Source organism: Lampetra fluviatilis, chromosome 1 (assembly GCF_964198595.1).
Source record: "Lampetra fluviatilis chromosome 1, kcLamFluv1.1, whole genome shotgun sequence".
NCBI lineage: Eukaryota > Metazoa > Chordata > Hyperoartia > Petromyzontiformes > Petromyzontidae > Lampetra > Lampetra fluviatilis.
The window spans coordinates 19,533,246-19,545,879 of record NC_136275.1 but is presented as its reverse complement, the minus strand read 5'-3'; the positions used below and the strand labels follow the sequence as shown (position 1 = coordinate 19,545,879).

General features: G+C 44.8%; 1 pseudogene; it reads right to left on the bottom strand.

Annotated features, from left to right (window-relative positions):
* Nucleotides 1–5,843: 5,843 nt before the first annotated feature.
* Nucleotides 5,844–9,505, bottom strand: LOC144936574 (UDP-glucuronosyltransferase 2B13-like; annotated as a pseudogene).
* Between the last annotated feature and the right edge of the window lie 3,129 nt (nt 9,506–12,634).

Below are 12,634 nucleotides of genomic sequence, written 5' to 3'. Positions count from 1 at the left end.
AAATCTCACCCATGTTTCAACATAAAGTTTCAACATATTCGAGAGGGAAACGCTTTTCTGTTCATATTGTGCTGAATAAATGTTAAACTGGGTTGTGACAGTAATTCAAATTGACTGAACTGAACACGTTTAGCCGACGCGTGCCTTTTGTTTTAGTTTCCTGTGCGGCAAGCTAATTTCTTTTATAATTAAGCATGTTATTCAATTACTCATATTAACGCTTAGTAAGTTAATCGGATGGAATAATTTTCCAAACTAAAACTTTACTTGTCACACATCAGCTAACACAAGCCACATCATTTGAACTTCAATTTCGACTGTTCAAGGGGAAAAACGTGCAATGATTACTTAAGGAAAATAAATAAACGTTTCTCACACACACAACCACACACACTGTAGCTTTTTTTTTCGATTTAAAAGCTTTCGTGACTGCAGGGATTCATCTTCTTGGTTCTTTCGGTAAAGTCACGTAGAAGGGAAGTAATAAAATAATAAAAATAAAACATAATAAAATCAAATAATTCTCACGACGTTTCGGCTACAACGCAAGCAGCCGTCTTCAGGTGAAGAATGAGACACTGCCAAGCTAGGAGCTTATATATAAGCTGAGTTGGAGGTGGAAGATGAAGAGAGCCTTAACAAAAGAATGTGCATATCAAGAGGAATTTTGCATATTCATGGGAAATGCGTAGGAGGTGGGCGGGGGGGTTTCAAAGTCATATTATGCCCATGCATTATGCAGGATCAGCAGCACCAAAGAGAGGGGGGGTAGCATTAACAAAGGGAGGGCATGTTAATAGTATGTAGAAGCAATGAAACATGTGAATGGGAAAACGGTGGCAGGAGATCCGCAGCGGAGCAAATAATGCATTCCCTGTGGAGAACACAAGATACACAGCTAATGCCAGTGAGTGGACTGCGGTCTGAAAGTCACCATAAACGTGAACAACAATCAGTTAAGATCCGAAGTGGTTTATTACGTCCTTCCAATGATTGCTGAGCCAGAATCCATCTTCTCGGTTGAAATTGTCTCTGCGTTTGTATATGTGGATCGCCTCATGAACGAATCTCTCATGGTAGCCAGATGGCTTGCAGAGAACCTCTGTCTTGGAGAAGTCAATGTCATGTGAACCCACTGAATTGTAACAGTGATCTTCCACGGCTGAGGTGTTTGTCCTACCGTGTTTCAGGTCAGCTTTATGTTCACGGATGCGGTCCGAGACATGTCGTTTGGTTTCTCCAATTTAACTGCTACCACAGAGGCAACTTAGTTTGTAGACGCCAGGGTACTGTATGTCTGGAACCACGTCTTTTACAGACGGAACCAGATCACGGATTTTATGTACAGTGTTGAATCGTACCTGAATCTTGTGTTTAATCAGGATTTTGGAGATCTTTTTTGTGACCCCAGCAATGTAGGGTAAGGTGATGGTTTTGAAAGGCTTCTCAGCAGGATCCTTCTTGACGGTTGGAGTGATGGCCTTGCGGATTGTGTAGTCGGAGTAACCATTAGCCTTAAGAGCTTGGCGTACGTGTTTGAGTTCACTGGCAATGTGTTCCTGGTCGGAGATGCATTGGGCTCTATGGTATAGAGTCTTGATGAGGGAGTTCTTCTGGGATGGATGGTGGTGGGAATCCGGTTTTAGGTAGGCATCCGTATGGGTGGCCTTCCTGTAGACAGAATGGCTCATTGAACCATCAGGTCTCCTTTTAATTAGGACATCCAAAAAGGGTAGCTTGCCATCTTTTTCGACTTCCATGGTGAATCTGATGGCTGGGTGTATGGAATTGATGTGGTCGAGAAATTGGTCTAGAGCAGGCCGGCCATGTGGCCAGATGAAAAAGTGTCATCTACGTACCTCTTCCATAAGGTCGGGTGTAGAGTGGCAGTCTGGATGGCGTCAGTCTCAAATTTCTCCATGAAAATGTTGGCTACAACCGGAGATAGGGGGGAGCCCATTGGGGTGCCCTCAGTTTGCTTGTAGAAGGTTCCATTCCAGGTGAAGTATGTATTGGTTAAGCAGTGTCTCACCAGGGGGGGTACCCCAGCATTCAGTCCTTGATGAACCAAGTCTTCAATGATTGCGATGGTGTCAGGCACAGGAACCTTGGTGAACAAGGAAACCACATCAAAACTGACAAGCAGGTCGTCTGGGGACAGGGAAATCCCCTTGATTGTCGATACCAGGTCAGTTGAGTTTTGTACCGCAGAGGTGGTTTTTCCAGTGAAAGGCCGTAGGATTTCAGACAAAAAACGAGCCAGTTTGTAAGTGGGGGAGTTGATAGTAGAGACAATGGGACGAAGAGGTGTATCTTCTTTATGTATCTTTGGCAAGCCGTACAATCTTGGTGGCCTGGCTGCAGAAGGTTTCAACGAGAACTGTTTGGTCTGATCAATTAATGCGGTTGAAGCAGAAATTATTTTGTTGGTTTTGGTGACGAGGCTGTTGGTGGGGTCTTTTTTATTTTTGTATAGCTGCCATCGTTGAGTAGCTCTTGGATTTTGGTGTTGTATTCTGTTTTGTCCATGATGACAGTGGCATTGCCTTTGTCGGCTGAGAGGATGACAATGTCATCCCTCTTTTTTAATTGAGCTAATTCAAAACGCTCATTGTAGCTTGCCAGATAAATACTTCTGTAGTTACTTGTAACGTCACTACCGTGTGGGTCTATACACACATGACGTCACTACGTGTGGATGTGGCACGGCCGGGTCGGGGAACCTGGAGGCCATCGGTCAGTGTCACAGGGGTCGTGTGAGGCCGTGGCACTCTGTATGAACCCGGCCGGACACGTGACCGGATCAAGGTGGGGGCCGGGGGCCCCGGGGGGACCTTGGAGGCCACGTGGCCAGAAGCAGAGCCCTCTCGAGGGTTCTCGAAGGTTGGCGTGGCCTGGGTGTGGCCTGACCACACCGAGGCGCATATAAGCAGGATCCGCATCTGGTGCGGGGCTGCTCTGGTCCGGGATGAAGATGCCTCGTGAAGACGCCTCGTGCAGAGTGAAACCAAGCCTCAAGTCAGCGTGGCCAAGCAGTAGCCCTCCTGGCTTTGCCACGCCAGTTGTTTTCAGTGTCAGTGTTAGCAAGGATATGTCGGTGGTCACCACACTATATGTCGTGTGATTCCACGTTGTTAATAAATAGTGTTGCCTTCCCATAACAGTGTGTGCGCCTCTATCGAACCATTTCACTTCCTATCATACAGAATGAACATTTAATGTCACCATTTATCTTCTGGGACCGTTTCTCTACCTAATACACCACCCAGTGGAGCTCTGCCATTTCATACAAATACTTTCGATACGTCACACTTGAGTTGATAGCCTACGCCGTGTGTCGAGATTGCAGCTGAATCTGTTCAGTTCCAGTCTGAAGAGCCATGTTTAAGCATCCAGGAGGCTAAACAAAACCGAACAGGCCAGCACACCGACACTTATCTATATGTTGTGCACATAAATATATGTATTGTGTCACTGCAATCATTCAAATAATACCATAATTTTGTTATTCGTTTTTTTTCTCAGTTTTATTTCATATGTTATCATATTGTGCTGTAGTGGTTGCTGTGTTTGTTATGTTGTGTATTGTGTTGGATTCATCTTGCATCCACACCAACAGCAGCTCCAGAGGACGGCTGCTTGCGTTGTGGCCGAAACGTCGTGAGAATTGTATTTTATTGTTTTATTATTATTTTATTATTATTTCCCTTCTACATGACATTACCGAAAGAACCAAGAAGAAGAAAAAGGAGCAGCTCCACAGTTCTCTCCAGCAGGAATTTTCTGCCCCGACACCAGCCTCCAAAGCGCTGGCCCCTAGCCTGCTGGACCGGGCATCGACAGCAGAGGTCGCAAACGGGTTTTGATTCCTTACCCGCACCCTACCCGAAATGAGTGACAAACGGTTACTCACCAGTGACTCACGGCCTACCCGTATCCGGCCGCACCAGAGTCGCAAACGGGTACCCGTACCCGGTCGTACCCGTACCCGGCCGGGTACGGGTAGGGTACGGGTATCGGGTACTGATTGCGACCTCTGGGATGAAGCCATGTTGCAGGCGTGGGTGGGTTGATTCTAGGAACTTGAATTGTGAGAAGAGACAATACGTTGGGAAATGAATGACAAACGGTTACTCACCAGTGATTCACTGCCTACCCGTACCCGGCAGCACCAGGGTCGCAAACGGTAGCCGGGTATCGGGTAGGGTACGGGTATCGGGTACCCGGTTGCGACCTCTGGCATCGAGACACCACCGGCCTTGCCAGCCTGGAAGCAGCGCCTGCCCTCTGAGAACCACCCAGGCAGCCGTGGCCATGTAATCATGGCTAAAGTGATGAATCTGTACTGTGGCTCACACAACGAAGGGTCACGTTTCTTTTTTTAATAGATCCCGTTTGATACAGTCACAACAAAGGATACGCGCATATGCAAAGTAGGGTTGGTAGGTCTGGAGATTGCGCCTCCTGTGTTGGCTTCACTCCCTGACAGGAGCTTACTAAGGTATAGAGGGTTCAAGTTCTAACCAAGGTGGGGAATGGGGGCATGGGGGTAGGAAAAAGATAACGAACATAATAAAAGAAAGGAAAAAATGGACCCACACCCACCCACTCTCCTGTATGTATGTTGAACTTCTTTCGCGCCGTACATAGCCAACCGTGCTTATCAGAGGTGCGGGGGAAAGGACAACAAACTAAACACAAAAAGCAGTTCTAAAGAAATTAGTTTTCAATCAAGATTAAAAAGTGCATATCTCCAGTGGCTTCTTAAAATCAGAAGAGCGTTCCAGACGGCCGCAGAAGTGCATTTACATTTGCGCGATGCAGTGACCATATTTGTTTGATGACTAACCAAAAGCCTCTGCAAGTGTGACCGGAGTTGGCGTGATTGTTTATGCTCCTTGACGAGATCAGCTCTCACTCACGTAAGATATACTGAGGGTACAATGAAACCAAGACCCCACCTCCCCACTTCCTCACCATTCTCAATTCAAGTTTACACCATGGTAAAGTTCAGTAGCTTGTGCTAGACGGGGTTGTTGAGAAATGATGGCCCCATACCGCCTCGAATTCCCGTGCCTTCCCTTTTAATTTGTAACTGCGGTGCTCCATTGCGGTCAGGGCATACAGTGAGCGGGTCCGTTGTTTCCACGAGGGGGGTTCACGGTCCTTCCAATTGCCTAGGATAGATTTCCTCGCAACAAACAGTTAAGGCTTGGAGTATAGTATACTGTGACTTGGATACTGCCACTAGTTTTCTGAGCCCCAATGCTTACTTTAGTGTATAAAATGTAATGGGAAGGTTTGATTTGCATGCATTTCTTTAATCCTCCAATTGTTGCTCCACGTGTATTCCTATGTGTGACACAAATCAAAGGTGCGAGGCCACGATGATCTAAGGTGCAAGGACGTGTTCTCACGTGCACAATCGAGAAACGGCATTGGCTGTGATGGCCCCTTTATTGAAGACAAAACAATCATTCACGTTGGTGTGGGGAATTAAAGGAACAAAATATATGAGCAGACAATGTCTCATTCAAGACAATACTTTTTCCTCTATTTTGTTGTGGAGAGACAGATATATGAAGGAGACTTTTGCCTGCTTATCCTTCATTAAAGGGTCCATCGTTATTGTTCTGGTGTGACCATGTCTGATCTGGGCAATGTTATCACCTCATTAACAGGGCCACTGGTATTATGCTTTGCAACCACTCAATTGACTTTATACAAACCTTCTTAAGTTTTGTATAACTTTCTTAAAAATTAGAAATCAAATCACAACCTTAAATTTTAATCAGCAAATAATCTCGAATCATTTTTCCAGAAGAGCATTCTCTATTCAATGATTTGAAGGGAATTTGCCAAAAGGCTGCCCCACTGTCCGAATTAAGCATGCGTGGCTGTTTGAAAAATCGGTTTAAACATAACAATTACTTGAGTTTTTTAGAGGCTGCCATTTCTTTGCCTACAGTGGCGTTACGGTGTTTGGCCCTCCAGAGCCAGCGACAGCAGATCGTGATGAGCGCAGTCAACACGCTTGTCACCAGGACTATGGCTGCCAGCAGAAACGCCGCCACATCAAAGCCGGCCTCCTGGTACCAGGTGAGGTGGTGAGCCGCCACTCGCAGGTGCTCCGCACCGTGCCGCATCACAAACTCCAACCAGAACACTGCCCTGTCTATGGGCTTCTCCGGCTGGTCGTGGTGCAAACGCGAGAGAAGTGATGCCTTCTCCTTGTAGCTGCTAAGAAAATCAGACACGGCAAAGGCTGTAGTATCATCCAATTCGCATGACCGTAAAAACCCACCCAGAAACTGCTGTCACACTGAGAGAGTTGTCCGCTGCCACAGGATGAACAAAATGTACGTTTACGGACACTTGTTGCACGTGACAGTTTTGGTGCATGCTTTGAATCACCTGTTCACGTAGCTGGTGATACATTTTATAGCAACAAAAATTGCATAATTTATTCCAAGTTTAAACCCTCATATTTAGCCAACATCATATCTGTCACTGACACTATTTCTATGCAACAATGCAAACCTCGAAACACGTTTACAAAATACAAGAGCGTGGAATGGCAGAGTGCTATGGAACTGCACGCCTTTTCTACACAAGTCCCCATTGGTGCGATATTTTCAGCCAATCGCTTGAGACGCAGCGCCCCACCACCGTACCTCTTGTGGGTGGCGATTGTGGAGATGGACGAGGCGAGAGAGCCAGCGTCGAGGGAGTGAATGTTGAGCACCAGTGCTGCACCCTTGCTTTGCATGCGGGCCACGTTTTCGAACTGGTCCCCGAAGAGTGGCAGGCCGAGCATGGGGACGCCATAGCAGATTGCCTCGTAGATGCCGTGCGATCCCCCGTGCGTCACGAATACACGAGTCTTAGCGTGGGCTGCCGTCCACCGGCACCATCACAGCCAGACAGGGACAACCTTCGATTAGCACGGTTGGCGATGTACGGTGTGAAAGAAGTTAAATATACAACACACATATTCGGATGCTTCTTTGAACGCTTCGTTCATTTATGTTGTGCGTGTTACATAGCTTTGGAACTAGAACATATAGTGGCTTTGGTCAAAAATCATGATTTTAGATGTTATACAAGCCCGTTTTTCTCAGTTTGTGAATGCATATGAGCTTAAGTGTAATTTGGAACTGTAACCACACCTGACGTTAGAGTTGGATGCTCTGAGCTATATCTACACGGAGGAGTCACCGTCTCGTGCTTTGACATGGCCAGGGAATTCCTATAACTTATACTACTGTATATTTCTTACTGAGGCTGTCCAAAAATAAAAGAACCTCAACAACTGCAAGTGAAACTAAAAATAGTAATACTTTATTCTAAAGAGAAAAAACTCCCTGAAAAGCAAAGCTCAAGTAAAATGTAATGAATTAAACTTAACCAAAATAAATGCAAAACGTTGAAAATTGAGCATGCAGCATGCATATTGTTTTGATAGATGTATTGCGATCTCTATTGGAAAACTCAGTTAACTGCATGCAGAACATTTCCGGAATGTGGATGTTGGTTCTAAAAGAGAATAATACGTCCCTTCGGAGTGGGCAGGTAGGAACTTGGTTGGACAGCGCATTCGTGCACGACAGACAAACATGCACGACAGACAGACAAATAATCCCTGGTAGGCAGTGTGGAACCTGTTGTTCCTACCTGTATTAAGAGAATGCAAATGGAAATGGCAGCCTTCAACAGCCGACCCTGCTCACCGATTGAGAACTGAGCATGAACGCTTGGCCTCAATGCCTGGCAACAGGATGTAGGACTAGAAACGATGAACAAAGACGTGTTAACAATAACGGTGATGCCAAATGATGTTGTTGGATTTAGTCAGAGGAAGGTGGCATACTGCGGACAATTAATGCGAGGCTCACCGGGAGCCCTATGGCTCCCTTCTTCTTGGGAAAATCTCAGGCAAAAGGGCAAGAGAAATGTTAAGATGAACATGGTGGGATGACATCAAGGAGTAGACACATCTCAGAATGGGGATTAGCATGTGAGCATGTGCAGTGCTCGAGGAAGTGCTGACATGTTGGCTGGGGGCCTTGGCACTTGGAGCCGACACTGACGGATGCAATTAAACAAAAGCTGAATACAGATATTGCAGCACGCACCTAAGAGGTCCCTCTGTGGTAACCATGACATCACTTTTGTGTTGTTTGAGAGATTTTCGAGAGTTGGTGCTTCATAGCGCCATATAACCTTTGGAGTAAAGCACAAATTAAACGACAGAATATTCACCAATAAACGAGACACTAGTTGTAACGTCACAGGAGCTTATTCCATGGAATCAACTTACATGGTAACACAGCATATACACATCGTTTATGAATATTGGTAATGGGTAGAAAGTACTCGAAATATGCAGTGAACACCTACGGACTATCTGCCCATGGATCGTGGTAATCATGATAATGATTAGGAAACTTTAGTCTTTCCGTGTACTCGCCCAATTGACCCAACTACGTTCCATTTCATAAACGGACCTAACTATATTCATTGTGCATGTGGTTAAAAAGCATTGCATACCGGTTGAGCTTGTTCAATTGCTGCAAGGAAAGACGATGGGTGAGAAGGTAGGATATTTTTAAATAATCATAGTTATATTGCAATTGTCTGTCCATGTGTGCTCTTTAGGCTATACATAATTACGGGACGTATGTAAACACTCTGGTGGACTACTCTGCATCTTTCACCTCGATGGAATGTCAGCAAACAATACCCATACGGGATCTGGCCAGCAGACAGTTATATCTGACAGTCTTGCGTATTAATAATGTGTGTGGCTGGCTGGTAAGACCAGCCAATGTCCCCCAGATGAAAATGCTGCGTATAAAACTAAGTTCCCGCCAAGTCCAGAGGCTGTACCTCCTTAGGTTAACGGGTAAGGAGACCGTATACCCCTTGTGTGTTAGGGACCGTGTCGAAGAAAGACAATAAACAGTGTGTGCCTCAAATTAGTTTATTCGTCCGTGATTCAAGACACTACACATCAGCTACAATTTCTCCACATGGATCCATGGGGTCAGCGAGAAGAACCTCGAAGTTATGGGCACGAAGTCGCTGCATCACAGCAACATTGCCGAGTAAGCTGTCACACATTACGGCAAACCTCTTATTCATGCTCTCCAAGTGCGTAAAGTGGAATCCTGTAGAGCCACCCTTTTCCACAAACACCACATAACGCAAAAAACTTCCTGAAATTTGCTTCTTCTTCTCCCCATCAAAAAAGGCACGGGGAAGGTCTCCGAGTCTAGCCCAGGCGTCTCCCCCACCATTAAATTACCTGTCGCGGGCAATGCCACGACCACTCGGTGACCACGCCGAGACAAGGCGAGGGACAGATCACGCAGGCTCATCCAGTGGCTGCCATCAGTTGGGTACACCAGCATGCCACCCACAGCACGTCACCGTCAGATTTCTCCTGGCCCACGGCCATGTGCATGAAGGCGAGGGTTTGAGCAAAGCTGAAACACCACCGCATGTCCTGGCAGAACAACACACAACATCGATTGATAAACAATCGTAGTTTGGCTTTTGCCCGATTTGTTTTTAACATGAATAAACCATTGATTTAAAGCTTTCGTGACTGTAGGAATTCATACTCTTCGGTTTTTTGGTCAAGTCACGTAAATAAAAAAAGAATAGATCACGATGTGATTGTTTACGTGACTTGACTTAACCGAAAGACCCAAGAGTATGAATAAACCATTTAAAAGTATACATTGTGAGGACTCTAAACAACAACAGCTCTCTTGATTTGAAGCTTTCGTGACTGCAGGAATCCATACTCTCTGGCTCTTTCGGTCAAGTCACGTAGATAGAAAAAATAATAAAAGAAAACACGACGTTTCGGTCGCAACACAAGCGGCCGTCTTCAGGCGTGAAAAAAGATCTGCTGTTGTGGCTTCTCTAGGCACGGGAGGGGGGCGGGAAAGGAGGAGTTTGGCTATAGGAGTTAGGAACGGGAGGGGGCAGGGGAAGGAGGACATACGGGTGAGTGAGTGAAAATCATAGCAGTTAAAGTTTATCACATCCTTCCAATGATTGATCAATCTGAATTCATCTTCTCGAATAGAGTTTTGTCTGTGTTTGTATATCTGGATGGCTTCATGAACAAATCTCTGATGGTGGTCCGAGGGTTTGCAGAGCACCTTGGCCTCGGAGAAAACAATGTCATGTGTGCCCACAGCGTTGAAACAATGATCCGCCACCGCCGAGGTGTTGGTTTTGCCGTGTTTCAAATCCGCTTTGTGTTCGCGAACCCGGTCTGAGACACGTCGCTTCGTTTCACCAATGTAACTGCTGCCACAGACACAACTCAGCTTATAGACACCAGGATATTGCATGTCCGGAATCGCATCCTTCACCGATGGGATCAAATCACGGATTTTGTGTACTGTATTGAACCGAACTTGGATCTTGTGTTTGTTCAAGATTTTGGCGCTCCTTTTGGTGACCCCTGCTATGTATGGTAAGGTGATGGTTTTGATTGGGTCCTCAGATGGTTCTCTACCCATGGTTGGGGATGCAGCTTTGCGGATAGTGCGGTCAGAATATCCATTCCTCCTGAGAGCCTGGCATACGTGTTCAAGCTCACTGGCTCGGTGGTGCTGGTCGGAGATGCAACGGGCCCTATGGTGGTGATAAATCGTACATAGTGAAATAAAAGACACATTTATGAGGTGTCAACCATTAATGTTGTGCAATAAAAGCACCTGTGTATCAACATTGCGCATACACATAGGCCATTTCCCACAACACGGTACAGATGCAGTCAGTGCCGGATGAAGCTAGTGCGGGGCCTGTAGCATATGTTGAAAAAGGGGCCCTAAATAAAAAACACACAAATATTAAAACACAATTATTTTACTTGCATAATAAAGTAATTGCATTTTCATTATTATTACAAGCTTTTATTTAACTCACTGTCTGTTGTTGTTGTCGTTGTTGTATCCTCAAATCTTGTAACTCAATTTTAACCCACTTCCCAATGTGGTATCGACTACAAACTTGTTATACTTATGTCATACTGATGAGAATTCTATATTCTATCAAAAAATAAAAAAACAAATTTTTAAACATTCTTTTTTTAATGTTATGTTTTGGCTTGAGTCTAATTGCCCACGGTCCCTTACGTTATGCCCCACGCTTGTATTTTTAGTCAGTTACAACAACAGTATATTAAACATATATAATGCAAAGTACTTGAACAGAAATGTTTTTCTTTTACTTTTGAGTACATTCCATGAAAGCGTGTTTAAAAAAGGTTTTTTTAAATATATATTATTTCATTTGCTATACAGCCAGATAATACGAAAATCGCTAACCTTAAACACCCAGTTGTTCATAAAAGTTGAAAGCAGTTTAATACTATAGTAATAGAGCAAGTGCAGAATCGCTGAACCGGAATTGATAGCTTGAAAGCATTTAGCGCGGGGCCCTTGAAAGTGGGGGCCCGTAGCTACTACATATGTAGCTACTTTTGCTACTAGGATAATCCGGCACTGGATGCAGTACATGATAATAACATGGAGCCATGTCGAATCAATCGCTGGACGCCAACAAAACGGTGTGCAAACAGGCATTTTCTGGCAATTCCTGAATGTAAACACAGGCACGGAACTACTCGACCTTTTAGAAACACTATAGATGTGTTTGGGTGATTTGTTTACCTTCCTCGTACTTGCACTATCGTGTTTTTGTACTGTTTGTGTTCTCCCTCACGGCAGGTGTTTGCCTCACGGCAGATGTCGGGGTGTGTGTACACAGGAATTTCCTGTTATGATGCCGAGTTTGGTCACATGACCAGGAGGTTACGATTTAAGATCCCCTTTCAAACACGCGGGTGTCAGCCATTACACAGAGTACAAAATGGAGGCACAAATAACGTCTCAGTGAAGGCAGCTGCATCTGATCATTGTGGGACTTTAATAAGCATTGTCTGTAAGTTCGTTTATGTTTTTATAATACTGAGAATGCTGTTAGAATGACCGTTATAATGCTGTAAATGCATTTATAATGCTGTTAAATTGTTATGATAAATATGAGGCCTAGTTAACAACGAAGCCTGCCACTTGCCTTATTGTGAATGTTACTTGTAATTGAATAAGTCGATTCTAGATTTGAAGCTTTCGTGACTGCAAGGAATCATATTCTTAGGTTTTTTCGGTAAAGTCACGTAGGTAAAACATCAAAATTAATTAAAAAAAAAAAATTAAAAAATCACTACGTTTCGGAGGCAACACAAGTCTCCGTCATCAGGTGGGACCGTCACAGCCGGATTAGCTGCATCACTTCATGCAGCTAATAAAATAAAAAATCACTACGTTTCGGAGGCAACACAAGTCTCCGTCTCCGTCATCAGGTGGGACCGTCACAGCCGGATTAGCTGCATCACTTGATGCAGCTAATCCGCGTGTTTGAAAGGGAATCTTAAATCGTAACCTCCTGGTCATGTGACCAAACTCGGCATCATAACATCACTTGATGCAGCTAATCCGGCTGTGACGGTCCCACCTGATGACGGAGACGGAGACTTGTGTTGCCTCCGAAACGTAGTGATTTTTTATTTTATTTTATTTTTATTAATTTTGATGTTTTACCTCCGTGA